A 12564-nucleotide genomic window follows, 5' to 3' on the forward strand; every position below is an offset into this window, starting at 1 on the left:
CAGCAGGTTCTGGGGAGTTAGACTGTGAATTTAAAAAAAACTGTGTGACATTGTTGACATCGATTTTGTGAAAGTTCTGATGACCCCAAGTTGTTTAATATTTCAGGACATCTTGGATTACATGTATAGGTAAGGAATAGGTATGGCTTTCCATATTTACAGAAAACTGCCATTGCATCTTGATACAGTTGTTGAAGATTCCTAGGACTTCCTGTAAATGAAGATGGTAGAAAAACTGGTACACCAGAATCGCCATCTTCATTCCTTGCTAAATGATCCATTAAGCCAGAATATTGAGCAGCTCTTGGTTGACTTTGATAGCTTTTAATGAAGTTAAATAAGCAACCATCAACTTAATTAGAATTCATTATTGAGATGAGTATTATTTATTAATTTTTTTTATTGCGGACTATTATCCTCATCTTTCTTAGTTGTTGATCCACAATGGTTTCGGCCCACTATTCCTCTGGCCTTCGTCAGGTGGTAACCGTGACGCGATAGGAACTCCGAATCTCCTAACTGCATGATTCACTAACGTAGATCATCACAGGTAGTATATATTTATCGAAGATCTTCCGGTTGATTGACATATTTACTTTTCGGCTTCTCATGACATTCTCCACTTTCCCATTTAATAACAACTCTTTAATGTCAAAACAATTAATAAATAAAAGGAAATACCACTGAAGTAGTTATATTATTTAATAAATAGTTTCAGTGCTCTTATCTTTTTATTTTTAGAATAGATTTTGTCTATCTTATAAAATATCTTTATCTTATCTATCGTTATAAAATAAATACTAGCAAGTCGCCCGGCGTGCTCGTTCGTAAAATACGCATAAATATTATAGTTTTATCAGTGCAGAATTCTTATTTATTACAAACAGAAATACCGTAGGTATTAAACGTAACTTTAAATTCCTAAAATATTAAAGTAAAATAAAAAAAAAAAACGGAGACGCATGCAGGCGAGTATTATATGTTTCTAAACAGTTCACTTCTTGTAAATAAAAAAATTTACTCGGGCTGAGATCGAAACCAAAACCTAAAAACAGTGAGCCGAGTACGATAATCATTAGGCCTCTCTAACAAGATCTTTAAAAAGAGTTTTCAAACCTACTTATTCTTAATATAAGTAATCTGTCATGTTTCACATCGAGCATGCCAAACAGATAAAAAATCTGATGACCCCCCCCCCAAGTACCAAATTTTCAATTTTGATCTCTTAGCAGATTTTTTTCCGAATGTAAACAGATTAAAAAGTTTTTCACATGTCTGAATATCCTATTCATCAAATTTCAAGTTTGTAAGTAAAATGTTTGGTGAGTATATCGGTTGAGAAGTGTCCTCACGCACACATTCTCACTTTTATAGATATATAGATTTAACTGTCTAGCAAACTTATTATGACTGATTCTAATGATCTACATAACCCGAGTTCTATGTCTGACTCAACAGGTCACACTAGTAGATCAGAAAAAAAATGCCACGAGCATTAAAGAAAAATAAAACAAAATTAATCGATATTTTCCATTTAGTTTTTTAGTCTTACTGTAAAATATTAAGATTAAATAATATATCTGGTTTAAAATATGAACGATTCTTAAGATATCTCAAGAAAAACAAGGAAAAACTAAAAAAAAGACATGCTAATAAGTTTAGAAACTTAATTTTTCATTTAATGAGTTGAAATATTTTTGACGAAAAGATATGGTTGAATAAAAGATTAATATCGTTAAATTTTCTGCAAATATGTAATTGCTTATCGAGGCCACTAGAGGGTAATGGTTTATGAGATTGCCAGTTCGTGATTAGCAACACTAGGAGAGGGTTTGAAATAATGGGTGAAATGGATAGAATATGAAAGCGACTATGTGGTATCCAACATGAAAGCATTCTAATTGTATTGCGTTTCATAGACGGAAAAAAAAATGGCGAATCAATATTTTCCATTAAATCCAAACATTAAAAAAAAAAAAAAAAAACAACGAATGAAATTACATCGCAAATTTTTAGATTGTTAAGATAAATCGTCAACACGTTTATAGAAAAAGAAAAAAAATTATTGTTCCGAAACTTTTTTTTTGTAATCAGTTTGAAATCTGAATTTTCCTTTTAATGAGTTGAAATCATTTTTGATGAAAAGTGAAAATGAAGATGTAATGGAGATATGACGTCATCATCCTTTAAATGTCCAGCTGCTAAATGAATGTCTATCCAAAACTCTGTATATAAATAGAAGCCTGATTTGGTGAGAAGGCATCATTCCATTGAAGAAATTCTCTTGGAACGCATCAGCGACAAAGAGAAAAATGTTGGCGTTGTTTGTGATTCTTCTTACTTGGTCCGTGGTGATCATAGATCCGGCATCGAATTTATTTATCTCCTGGCAGCGCCGAACAGGAGTTAACACCAAGTTCATCCGAGTTAAATGTTGACGTGAGTGATTTTTTCATTTTTGTTTTTATTGTTTCACTACCTTCGCACACGAGTAGAATTGGAAAAATAATGAGGGTTCAATGTAGGTTCTACAACAGATTGTATGCGAGAGTAAGCACTATTCTAACTGTAAAAAGTTATTTAATTTATGCCTTCCCAGTAGTTTTATATGGTCTTATTGTATCACATGGACTAAACAACTAGCCAATCGCATTGAGTTGTTTTAAAATCACGAAATACGTTTCATTACGGAACATCACCTAATCGAAAAAAAACAAAAAAACCAAACAAACAAAAAACAAACAAACAAAACATCCATCCTCCGTCAAACTACTTCCTTAACCCCTTTATTTGATAAAATCAAAAGTAAAGTCCTTAGATTTTTGGTTATGTCAAAGGATCAACCACTGACCTATAAAATTTATGCTTTGAAGGTATGTTAGAAAGCAAACGAGGAAAGCCAAGGAGACGGTGGAGCGAACATATTTTTGATTGGACATTTCTTAACAGTATGGCGTCCATCAACCAACTTGCCCTGAATCGGAAGGAGTGGCGAAAAGTAAGTCACGTGGGTTCGCAATGCGTACCAAACGGAAGATGCGACTCATGATGATATTTCCGAAAGTTTTATAATATAAAAATAAAGTTGGTAGCATATGAACTTTTACAACGTGATTATTTTATCTAAATAAAAATTCACAGCTCTCCGTTTCGCATATTCCGTGATTCACACCAACTGTAAACGCTAATGTGTTCTATCAATAATACTTCATGACTCAACTTAAAACGTATACATGACTCGCCTCCCTTTAAAATTAATCCTCCAGTTCTTCGAACGGCTTGTTTTTATGCCGTCCAATATCGTCTGATTTCCATATGAACGACAAGAAATCGGATTAGTACACACAACCGTTGAAGATAAAATCAACTGCACCTCGCCATTTTTTTTTTTAACATTATTCAGTAGAGAGTGCAGGGAGTTACGATTACAGCTGGTTAGCAGATTCGAACCGGATCAAAATGCCATTCGCAAGGAACAAAACACACAGACAACGTTAACTGCGAGAAATATTCAAATTAACATTTATATAAAGCGTATGTTTTTAAGACGGCAAGAGTGATCTCATAATTATAATTTCAGGATCTGCGCATGTGACCGACTTTAATTTCAGTCTAGAGTGTTCAACAATAGAACCGAGTTCTTAAAAGGGTTTTATAATTCTTTTTCTAATACCTAGAGACACTAGTGTTTCATCCTTTCGGGAATTATCAGTGCAGAGTTACGATAACAGCCGGTTGGGAGATTCGAATCCGACCCCGGAGCCATCTGACCCCATTAACAAGGAACATACCACATATCAATCGCGAGAAATACGGTTGAAATTAACATTTATATAAGGCGTAAATGTTTAGACAGCGAGAGTGAGTGCACATCCACACTGTGCATAATGAGTCCATTGCTATTATTAAAACTAGTATAACCTGTGGCGCAGCGTTGCCTGGGCACATATAAAAGAATGATTTAACAATATGGAACATACATTATTCACACTGGGTAAAGCAATGGAATATTGGTAAATCATAAAGTGTTTTAATATATATCAGGTGTGGAAACCCGAATCTCTTGCATACGAGTACCCTGCCACCTGAACAACGACGCCACACACAAGAAAGTCTCTTAACTTATAGGCGTGTTATTAGTAAACCATCATGAGGTTGTTTATTCAGCAACTGAAAAGGCTAACATGCTTTCCAGTCGGTTTGTCTCCAACTCCACACTTGACCTGCTAACCACCCCTCCCCGACTTTCCTGTGCGGACAGAAGCCACGCCAGACGATCTGAAAATTACCTCTTCTCAAGTGCATTAAAAACCTTGACACTTCAAAAGCATGTGGACCTGATCTCATCCCGGCTGTGCTATTACAAAAATGCTCCGCCAAAGTAGCTTCAGTTCTCTATAAACTTTACAACAAATGCCTTAATGAATCTTGCTTTCCTGCCTGCTGGAAAACTGCCTCTGTGGTACCAGTTTTCAAGAATTCTGGCGAAAGAACTGGCCCAATAACTTATCGCCCCATTAGCCTCCTCACCACTTTTCACCAAAATATCTGAGTCCATAATTAACCAAGCTCTAGTCCATCACCTAACACATACTAAACTTCTGACTGACCAACAATATGGATTTAGGAAAGCCCGTTCCACAGCAGATATCCTAACTGTAATCTCTAAACGTATATATCATACACTGAACAAAACAGGAGAGAGTAGAGCGGTAGCTCTAGATATATCTAAGGCTTTTGACAGGGTATAGCATGAAGGTCTTCTCAGGGAAATCAGATCATACGGTATCACTGGATGAATACTTAACATAATTACATCTTTCTTTAGATAAGAGAAAAATCGAGGTTGTCCTCGACGGTTGTACATCTAAACGATATCATATAAACGCGGGAGTACCTCAGGGGTCTATTCTTGGACCTTTATCATTCCTAATATTTATAAATGACTTCCCTGACAAAATTGTCTCTGAGATAGGTATATATGCTGATGACACCACGCTCTATAACAGGCACGACAGGAAAACAAATGAACACATATCTAAGGAAATGGCAGACACACCAGAGGATGACCTTCAATCTGTAGTGGAATAGGGACAAAAATGGTTGGTCATATTCAATGCTGCCAAGACTAAACTTGTTTCCTTCAATAATTACAAGAAACCTTCTCTACCACCAATAGCAATTGGCAATGACTCTTTATCTGAAAGTACTTCTTTTAAACTCCTCGGTCTAACGTTCACAGGAAACATGAGTTGGAACAATTACATTGAGCGAATTGCCGAGGCCGATGCGAGGAAGGTGGGCTCTCTCTACCCTGCTAGAAAGCTATTAACACCCGAAAGTATCCTGTACCTCTATAAGGCCACCATTTGACCATATATGGAGTATTGTTGTCATATTTGGGCTGGTGCATCTGCTGCTAGTTTCTCGCTCCTGGGCAGGGTTCAAAAGAGAGTCGCCAACCCAATAGGTCCTGAACTGTCATCTAAGCTTCAGCCTCGGTTCCACCGACGAAATCTTGCATCCCTCTGTCTGTTCTACAAGTATTTTAGTGGTGAATGGTTAACGAACTGGAAGCACATGTGCCCCCTAGAAGTAAATACCGCCGACAAACTCGACTAGCAGCTAAATCCCACCCTCACACAGTAGAGATCCCTAGATGTAAGAGAACCTTCTACTCCAGTAGTTTCTTCCCCAGAACTGCTAGACTTGGGAATTCCCTTCCAGGTCCCTGCTTCCCCAACTGTACTGACATGCAGAAGTTTAAGTGTAACGTAAACCGATATCTTGCTGCCCAACTCCCTACATAGTACCCTAGTAGCTCATGTCCCTGATAGTAGACCCCTACACCAAAGTAGCAATGGGCCTTGCTTGGGGTGAAAGTGTAATAAAAAAAATAGTATAACCTGTGGGGCAGCGTTGCCTGGGCACATATAAAAAATGATTTAACAATATGGAACATACATTATTCACACTGGGTAAAGCAATGGAATATTGGTAAATCATAAAGTGTTTTAATATATATCAGGTGTGGTAACCCGAATCTCTTGCATGCGAGTATCCTGTCACCTTAACAACCACGTCACACACAAGAAAGTCTATTAACTTATAGGCGTGGTTGCAAGCCTCTCATGCAAGAAATTCGGGCTTCGAATCACGAGTTCGGATTTGTTCAACTGATGAGCCCAATGAAGGCGAAACTCGTCTCTTCGGCTTCCGGTTTGTTGGCTGACATGGCTTGTATGATCTGCGGCGATGTTAGACTGTGGAAAACATCATATCATCTTTCATAATCAGAAAATTCTGATATATATATATATATATATACATATCCTTATATATATATATATATATATATATATATATATATATATATATATATATATATATATATATATATACTAGCAAAAGTACCCGTCGTTGACTGGGTTCAAAAACAGTCTACAGAAAATGGACTCTGACTTATGAAAGTATGATAGGTTATGAAAAGGATGGGTTGTAAATTTGGGTTGAATTTGGGGGTATCAAAACCAAAGCAAAATATGATGAAAGTAAAAATAAAATAGATGAAGCCCATAATTTATTATACCATACCTATTTACACTGAAACACTTATCACAATATTCTGTGGATCTATATTAAAAAACCTTGTTAAACTTTGTGACATATTTCCATTCTATGGAGGTAAGGTGCGAAGAACGCCCCATAATTTTATTATACCACATTTCTTCAAACTAAAACATAATTATCAAAATATACTTACGCAGATAGATATGAAAAGTCTTTATTAAAGTTTTTGCCTATTTCCATTCTATGGAAAAAAGGCGCGAACGCAGACCCCACAATTTTATTATACCATCCCTATTTAAGTTAAAACATACTTATATAAGTATTCTTATGTTCATCTATATCAAAAACACTTGTAAACGTTTTTTTAAATTTTTACATTTTTCATTTCCATACTTTGTGAACCATGCGCGAACGCAGATACCACAATTTTAATGAACCACCGTTCTGCCAGATCAAATATACCCATTCCTGTGTCTCGATCCATCTTCTATCATTATATGTAATCAGCTTTTTAAAATAATCAACTATATAGGAGCCTATTCGTGACCACACACACACACACACACACACACACACACACACACACACACACACACACACACACACACACACACACATCCAGCTTTATATTATAGATATATCCTTACATAACTATTATTAAAGTTATGTATTTTATTGTATTTTTACAAATTTAATCGGCAGGATTATCTCCGTAAATATGGTTACATGAATGATATGAACGAACGCTCAGTCGATTATGCTGAACGCAGAACAGACGCTATCAAGTAAGTTCTTCACAGCGAACAACGTTTCATCTCCTCTCTCTCTCTCTCTCTCTCTCTCCCTCTCTCTCCTATATTTCAATATGCACGGACGTAAAATGTACAGAAAAGACAATTATTCCTACTCTTGAATTACACTTGATTTCCTCAAGTAAGACACACACATCAGACCGTTATTTTGAATAATATGTTTGACTCAATCAGATCTTGAATACGTTTAATAAGACATACTTGATCATGTCTTACAATTTTATGAACAGACAACGACACACACACGAATCTATCTATCTATCTATCTATCTATCTACCATTTTCTCTCTTTCTCTCTGTTTCTGTCTGTCTGTCTGTCTGTATGTCTCTCTCTCTCTCTCTCTCTCTCTCTCTCTCTCTCTCTATATATATATATATATATATATATTTGGTGCTTGTTATGAAATATAAGTCTTTCGTAATTGTTGACGATCTAAATAAAGTAATCGTCTCAATTTCCTGTTACTTTCTACAGATTATTCCAGGAATTTGCCGGTTTAGAAGTGACTGGAGAAGTAAACGAAGAAGTTCGGGAACTAATGTTAAAGCCTCGTTGTGGAATGAAAGATATCGAAGTAGGCAGACCAGAAAATGGTAAGTTAATAGAACTTTAAAAAATCATCTTTACAAAGAAGAGAAATACGTGTTTTTTGTTATCATTCGTAGCACACGCTAAATATTTAAATGTAGCCTCCACATAACAAGTCTTTTCGATATTATTATTATGTTATGACAAGAAACGTATATTTAATATATCGCGTGGAAGTTGAACAAATATTCTCAAAGTGTGTTTACTCCGACTTTCTGAAAAATGTTCCACATGTGAAAGATCGGGGTCCTTCGAAAGCGAGCAAGTTAGGTAAACTAGGTAAATATGCAAACTTACACAGCTAAATATATAGAATTTAAATAAATACAAATTTAAGAATCTGAAAGCAAAAATAAAATACAAACAATAACGATAATGGCCTAATCTTGGGCGTCAAAGAATGACGTAATTGTCTGATGTAGAAAGAGGTCAACTCTAACTAATGTTGTTGTAGTTTTGTGCTTTAAAATATTCTTAATTTTAGACACAATAATCGGAAAGTAAACAACTGTAAAATACAGATTCCTGACCAATACACAAAGGACATAAGTGAAAGTGACACAAGGTAATTAGTTTAGCCTTTATTTATTTTTGAGAAAAACAATTTATGAATAACTAAGAACTAATGAGCAGCCGGATATAGATAACGACCGAATCGAGAAAACGAGAAAGAAGTCGGATACAGAAAACGACAGCCGTTACAATCATGTAATCAATCAACGTAGTATAAACAGGACGGGTGTGTGTAGAATTCGGGATATTAAACAACTCGACCCGACATGAATGTGTTTGAATACTGCAAATGAAACTACATAAAACTACAGCAAGAAGTCGTTTTGTATGTGTTGATTGATATATTAAGCGATATTAGATAGGTACATTATTCCAGCGTCCACAAGACGAGGGAAAATAACTGTAAGAACGGCAAAAGAAAATACACTAAACGTTATATTCATTTACTGCCCTCAATCGCATATGTGGACAAAATATTTAAAGAAAGTGTCATGTAATGCATTTGTCGTTGTGTTAAAGAACTGTACTCTGTCATCTTAACGTTGAATGTTATTCAAATACTGTATAATCACGTTGACGCACCGGTTCTCATCAGATCACCTAACTTAAGCAATACGAAGCCTGTCCAGTATCAGATGAGTGACCATTATACATCGAGAAGGAAAACTGTTATGTAAAACTTGAGGTCTATTGTCTGCTCTTTCTTGCGGCAGTTGTACCTAAAAGTATGGTGTGTTCTACACAAAGCTTTCATTATGGACAAATCAGCTTTGGGGATTTCAGAACAACTTTACACGTTAACTAACAGGTACGTTTATTTCCTCTCTAAATGACTATCACGTGCGTACATTACATGAATAGACACGCATTGATAACAAGTATGTAACAATTAATGAAATCAGTGCATTGATCAGGAATCTGTCTTTTACAGTTGTTAACTTTCCGATTATTTTGTCTAAAGTTAAGAATATTTTAAAGCACAAAACTGCAACGCAACTTTTATTAACATTGTCGTTTTCACTTTTGTTTATTTTAGCCAGATGGAACGTTTCAGAAATTACCTACAGATTTTTAACTTACACAAAGGACATAAGTGAAAGTGACACAAGGTAATTAGTTTAGCCTTTATTTATTTTTGAGAAAAACAATTTATGAATAATTTGCGAAAACACATTCAAAATGTGTTTGTCTTGATCTTTTAATTCAAACTGTATTCCCATTGCAGGGCTGCAATTGCAGAGGCATTGACTGTATGGGAAGGTCCTTCAAAATTGAAATTTAAGAAAATTGATTCCGGAACTGCGATTATGGAACTTAGGTTTGTGACCGGAAAACATAAACGCTGTCCTTATGCAATGGATGGAAGTGGTACGTTACAAACTGCCTTTTGTTTCCATTATGTTTTGCTTGTCGTAAATTATTATGACTACTAATTTATCTAAACACATCCGGTTAATTTCTAACTATTTAAATAAATAATTAGATAAATAATATTAATATTTAAATAAATTCATCAGAAAACCTACATTGATCTCGAAATGACTAATAAAATCGTTAATATTGTCGTATTATATGCAATACTTATTATGATTTCTTTTCTATGTTTTTGTTTTCTTTAAGGGGGAGAGTTAGCACATGCATTCTTCCCTTCCGAACATCCCACAGCGGGTGACATCCATTTTGACGATGATGAAACTTACAAATATAAAAATGGCAGAGGTTTGAGTCTTGCTTCGATTATCTTGCATGAAAGTAGTCATTCGTTGGGATTAGGACATGACAACAAGAAAGGCGAAATTATGGCCGGTTGGTACAGTGACCAAACAACTCTTGGACCAAACGATATCAAGAGAATCAAAGCTTTATATAAATAAAAAAGAAACAACATGTCTTTTTACACTACAAAAGGTTTGTAGATTTAAATCGATTTTATCATTTTTTGTAAAATTATAATTATTTGATTTAAATCCTCATTAGTTTTTCAATTTTTTATGAAACTGTAATTCATTTAATGTATATTAAAAAATATTTAATCTATTGTTAATCGAATTAAACAATAATTTGTCTTTATCCTTTGAAAAATACTTTATATGAATTTATTTCAATATTTCAGATGTGGTAATTTGTTGCAATATTTGAATTGGTAAACATCGCTTATGTTATATAAATGACTTTATTTTTTTAGACCAATAAAATCTTTATCAGCAACATAATAATATGTTTCTTGTTGTTTTTGTTGTTTTGTTGTTTTTTTTCAAAAATATTATTTTATTGCTCAAACACACATAAACATGAATGGGTCAGATTTTCAAAACTAATTCCCGCCAGATTCTGTTTTCTGGTAATAATATCATATTTTTCTTGTCTTTTTGTCTGTCTGTCCACTTTTTCTCGGAAGCTACTAGGTTGATCTGGCTGAAATCTTTATGAATCTTGTCATAAAAAGGTGCAGTGAACTACGTATTATGGGATCCGTCCAATGCACAGTTATATATTAATAGAGATTTCATAGGAATTAGTATTAAATACGAAAATGAGCACAAATTTAGCAAAATTTTATATGAATTTATTTCAATATTTAAGACATAGTAATTTGCTGCATTATTTGTATTGATCGGGTGAATATCGATTATGTTAAACCATTCACAATGACTTTCTTGTATTTCATTGAACTAATAAGAAATTGACCAGTTACATAAAAAATGTTTTCTGCTGTTTTTGTTCATAAAACAACTCACATGGATATAGGGTTAAGGAAAAGATCAAGATCGCAAGTGGAAAAAAGAAAAAAGAGAAAAAAGCTAACCCTTCAAAAATTAATGGCGACTTAAAAACATAAAGTACAAAGCAGTTCTATTAAAAATAAAGATGAATACGTTTCTTTTGTTTTATCAAGTCATTGGATTGATTAAGCAGTGGTATTTATAGTTGAGTGGAACAGTTGGTGTAATTTTCAAAAGACACATTGGAGGGAACAGAATAAATTGATTAAAAACGATCGGATTATTGCAATTGTAATACCAAGAGAGAAATTGGCGAGTTTAATTTCAACAGCAACAAAAGCAGCAGTTAGACTTACGAAAGCAAATATTAACACAACAAAACGTATTAACAAAGTAAGTAGAGTAAAGAGAAGGCGCAAGATTTTTTCCACCGAAGAAATTATTAATTCTTTTTTGGAATTCCATTACAACCCAATGGATGGTGTAACTTTTCCAGCTTTTTTCAGAAAGTACGAACAGATTTTCACGAAAAGATGTCAATTGAGGTTTGACGGAGAATATTATTATTATTATTATTATTATTATTATTATTATTATTATTATTATTATTATTAATAATAATAATCTTGTTAAATATATGCAATATTTTCACAGATTACTCTAACTCCAATATTTTGATTAAATATTAACATTAAAATTGCTGTTGAGACTACTTATATACATTTGACTTTACTTTATATATTGGACACACACATTTCCTTTTAATTAGCATTAAATAGATTGGAAAGCAAATGATAGTTGTTTTTTATTTGTTCCCTTTTCTGTCTTTCTCTCTCTGTTCTTAGAATATCATTGAAAAAAGAAAATAGATAAATATATAGACAACTCCCTCCACCTTGTCCTGTTAGATACATATTCCCCCTCCTATAACATTATTTGCCTTCTTTTTCTTTTTCTTTTCCTTGTCTTCCATTTTCCTCATTTTTATTTACTTACTTTGTTATGCAAACGACTGAAACTGTGACCTAAATAGTTTGAACATGCATGTCTAGACTTATGACACATGCCAAATTTCATCCGATATCTTCATTTTCTTTCTTTCGAAGATTTTCAATGATCCAACTGCAAAAGAGAGCTGATGACATACTTTTTGCATTGAAAACAGAGTAGGAGAGAACTGAAGCTCTACTCCAGGTTTTAATGAATAAGAATCAAGTTACAGAGAGCGATGCAGCGTTTTTCCAGAGTGCAGTACTAAGTACAATAAATAATTTCACCTACTGTCCTGAATAAAATCAAACATTTAAAACGTATTTCAGACGGTATGAAGATCTGTACAATATCGACTGTGGAATTG

The 12564-nt window shown here is 34.0% G+C and overlaps 1 protein-coding gene and 1 pseudogene across 1 annotated transcript in view; one reads left to right on the forward strand and one right to left on the reverse strand.

Moving 5' to 3' along the window:
* LOC145278088 (interstitial collagenase-like) overlaps nucleotides 1–12564 on the reverse strand; it is a 295194-nt gene that overhangs the window by 128127 nt on the left and 154503 nt on the right. The gene's annotated exons all lie outside the window — the stretch shown is intronic.
* Nucleotides 2313–10386, forward strand: LOC145278347 (interstitial collagenase-like; annotated as a pseudogene).

Source organism: Euprymna scolopes, chromosome 6, assembly GCF_053919585.1.
Source record: "Euprymna scolopes isolate OS-2025 chromosome 6, ASM5391958v1, whole genome shotgun sequence".
Taxonomy (NCBI): Eukaryota; Metazoa; Mollusca; class Cephalopoda; order Sepiida; family Sepiolidae; genus Euprymna; species Euprymna scolopes.